This window comes from Silene latifolia, chromosome 3, assembly GCF_048544455.1.
Source record: "Silene latifolia isolate original U9 population chromosome 3, ASM4854445v1, whole genome shotgun sequence".
Taxonomy (NCBI): Eukaryota; Viridiplantae; Streptophyta; class Magnoliopsida; order Caryophyllales; family Caryophyllaceae; genus Silene; species Silene latifolia.
The window spans coordinates 149815241-149819112 of NC_133528.1; the positions used below are offsets into that span (position 1 = coordinate 149815241).

The 3872-nt window shown below is 41.9% G+C and overlaps 1 non-coding gene across 1 annotated transcript; it reads right to left on the bottom strand.

Annotated features, from left to right (window-relative positions):
* Positions 1–2165: 2165 nt before the first annotated feature.
* On the bottom strand, positions 2166–2272 carry LOC141650767 (small nucleolar RNA R71). Its single transcript, XR_012546783.1, has one exon. It is a non-coding gene; the product is annotated as a small nucleolar RNA R71 (small nucleolar RNA).
* Positions 2273–3872: the final 1600 nt, after the last annotated feature.

The following is a 3872-nucleotide window of genomic DNA, read 5'->3' on the forward strand; positions in this document are numbered from 1 at the left end:
CGCAGCAGACGGGATTTGGGCTTTTCTTCCTTTTTTCTTCCTAATCTTGTACAAGCCTATAAATACCCCCTCTTAAACCCTTTTGTACACACAACCCTAGATCCAGAATTTTTACCCTTTCAAGCTTTAAACTTTCTAAATCTCTTTGTTAATCTTTCCTTAATTAGAGAAGTTCTTCAATCAATTAGTGATTGAATTTGGGTTTGTAAGAAGATTGAAGGATTTCCTTCTTTATTATTTCTATCCAAATTCCTCTTTCACTATTTTGTTGGTATTAATTCTCTCCCTATTTTCATTTGTTTACATTTTTGTTCTTCTTTTATGTTTGTTTGATTGTTTATGTTAAGATTGTTGGTGTTGTTTGTTTGTTGTTGTTAATTTCATCATTGTTTATCTTTTCTTTGTTCATCTTTCTTTTGTTTCTCTTTCATTTGTTCTTCCTTGGGTAGTTGTCCTCAAAGACTTAATCTTTGAGTTGATTTGGTTAAAGATTGTGTCTTTAGGTTTAATCACCCTTGTTATTAGATTAAATCATCTTTCCTTACACCTATTGTTAGATTGTTGCATGTTTAGTAGTGAATTTCATCATCCCACCATGTTTGTGACCAAAGTTTCCATCTTTATTGGCTATTTTGCAATTAGGACCATGATTAGTGAGTAGTCTCCCACTAGGGCTCGGTTTGACCCAACATGAGTAATTTCACTAATTGAATTTCATAAAGGCTAATTATTTGGGGAAATTGGTGAGGGTAGTTTAGAGGATTGACATGGTTTATGGGTTGACTTTTGGGTAGTGTTGACTTACGACCCTTGACCACCAACGAGAGTTGGTTAGGTTGTGATTTGGATACCCGAGACTTGACCCTATTGTTATCCTTGGTTGAGACCGAAAGGAGAAGGGGTAGGACACCTCTAAGCTAGCGTTTGAAATCGACCCTCGAGAGAGGGAGTGGGATGACCCGGGAATTGACGGGGCTTAATGACCTTAGCAAATATTGGACTACCTTGGGAATAATGCATGTTTTTGGGGTAGTCGGGTATTGAGTTAGGGATTACGACCTTCGAACCCGAGAGGGGGGTTGGTGGGTAGTACTAGTGTCCTATTTCGAACCCGAGAGGGGGGTCTTAGGCGAATTAGAGTTGTCACCTCCTCACCTTCCTACCCTTGTGATTAGCCTAGAGATTTGATTGTGTGGAATTACGAATTGTTTGGGAAGAACCGAGTCTTAGGCCTTTTAATTATTTGATTTACAACTTAGTTCTATCTTGCTCACTTTTTATTCTCTTGTTTAATTGCATTTCATTTTATTTTGTCTAATTTAGTTATTAGAATAATTCTCTCTTCCCTTATTTTCGACTTAGCTAAACGATAGGATTAGAACAATTAGTAGTCTTCTCAACTCCTTGTGGGATCGACCCTTAATAGTGTACAACGATAAAATCGTGCACTTGCGAGGTATAGCTTGACACCATCAAGTTTTTGGCGCCGTTGCCGGGGAGTTCGGCTAGATATTAATTGTTTTCATTCTTGTTTAGACTAAGTCTTTTGTTACTAATCTCTCTCTTGAGTGTGTAGGACTTCTTGCATGAGAAGAAGAAATCGAAGAGGTCAACCAATTCGACCGATTGACCACGAGATCGAAGCAACCGCGAGAAGACTAAATTCACTCCGTAGAAGAGGGCTTACAGAAACACCGATTCCTCAAGAAAATCCAGTAATTGTGAACCTTCAAGGGGAACCACGGGTCTTTGAAACTTTCGAAAATCCTTTTGCAACACCGGAAACGGAAGTAACAATGGCCGCGGTCCCTATGAGAGATAACTTGGCTCCGAAAAAGGTGGTGAATCCGAGTATTGTGAAGCCACCTATTCAAGCCAACAGCTTTGATGTGAAAGCCACCTTGCTACAACTTGTCCAAGGGAATCAATTCGGAGGGGGAGCCACCGAAAACCCCAACGAGCATCTCAACGAGTTCTTGGATAGTTGTGACATGTTCAAGGCCAATGGAGTCACGGAAGATGCCATACGCCTTAGGCTTTTCCCTTACTCTTTGAGGGGAAGTGCCAAGGAATGGCTTAAAAGTTGTGAACCCGACTCTCTTCGGACTTGGGACGATGTCTCTAAGGCTTTTCTCAACAAGTATTTCCCACCCCAACGAACCGCAAGAATCAAGAGTGAGCTCCAAGGGTTCACCCAACAAGAAGATGAGACCCTTTATGAAGCATGGGAGAGGTACAAGGGCCTCCAAAGGCTATGTCCTCACCACGGTATTGGGGATGATGAGCTCATCAACAATTTCTATGAAGGGTTAAACAATGAGATGAAGATGAACCTTGATTCGGCTCGGGAAGGGAGCTTTGGATAAGATAGACCACAAGACGGCGAAAGAGCTTATTGAAGAAATGGCTTCTCGTACCTTTCATTGGAACAATGATAGGCACAAGAGAAAGGGGAAGTCAACGGTCGAGTCGGCCAACAATGTGGAAGTGAAAGAGATGATAGAAGAGCTTAAGCAACAAGTAGCCTTGATGAGCTCAAGCAAGACATCTAGCAATTCTTCTATGAGGAACCAAGTCTATAGTTGTGAGCTTTGCGGAGACCAAGGACACCCACCCAATGAGTGTCCTTTGGTGGTTGGAGATGGAAGTTGTATGGAGCAAGTGAACGGGATATGGGAGTCTAGTCCGGCCAAGCAAGCATTTAACAACAACCAATATCACCCCGGATTGAGAGCCCACCCAAACTTCTCCTATGGCTCTCAAAATGTCCAAAACCCAACCTTCCAACAAAAGTCACAACAACCAAACTTCCAAACTCAAAAACAAAACACAACATTCAATCAAGGTCCACCGGGTTTCCAAGGAAGAACCTTCCAACCTAGACAACAATTTCAATCACTTAACCCACCAACCACCCAACCATTCCAACAAACCACCCAACCTTTCCAACAAAATTTCCAACCATTCCAACAACCCACCCAACCAAAGTCAAACATGGAACTCATGATGGAGCAAATGATGAATCATCAAACACAATTCATCAACCATACCACCCAAAAACAAGAAGAGACAACCACATCCATCAACCAACTTAGAACCCAAATGCAAGCCTCTCAACGAATGACGGACAACCAAATCTCCCAATTGGCTACCCAAATGAGCCAACTACAAGCCTCCCAAGGTAAATTCCCTGGTAAAACCAAGGAAAATCCGAAAACCATGAATGCTATTCATTTGAGGAGTGGTAGAGATTTGGAAGACCGGGAATTTGTCAAGAAAAGGAAGAGTAGTAGACCGGGTAATGTCATTGAACCTCAAATTTTGGTTGAACCTCCTAAGGTAATTGAAGAAAAGGAGGGAAAAGATGAGCTTGTGGAAATTGTTGTGGAAACTCCAAGAGTGATTGATGAACCAACAAGGGTAGTTGAAGAGCCTCAACAACAAGTGGTACGAACTTATGTACCACCGGTTCCCTTTCCACAAAGGTTGGCAAGAGCCAAACTTGAACAAAAGTATGGGAAGTTCATGGATATGATGAAGGGTATCAACATTACTATGCCTTTCATTGATGCCGTAAAGGAGATTCCAAGCTATGGCAAGTTCTTGAAGGAGCTCATCTCTAACAAAAACTCCTTGAGCCCGACAACCACGGTGAACTTATCCAAGGAGTGTAGTGCAATTCTCATGAATGAGGCTCCTCAAAAGCTTGAAGACCCGGGGAGTTTCTCCATTCCTTGTAAGATTGGGACCGTGCACATTGAGAGGGCTTTGTGTGATTTGGGGGCTAGCATTAGTCTTATGCCCCTCAAAATTTTTAAGAAGTTGAAGGGTTATGAGCTTTCACCAACAAGGGTTTCTCTCCAACTTGCGGA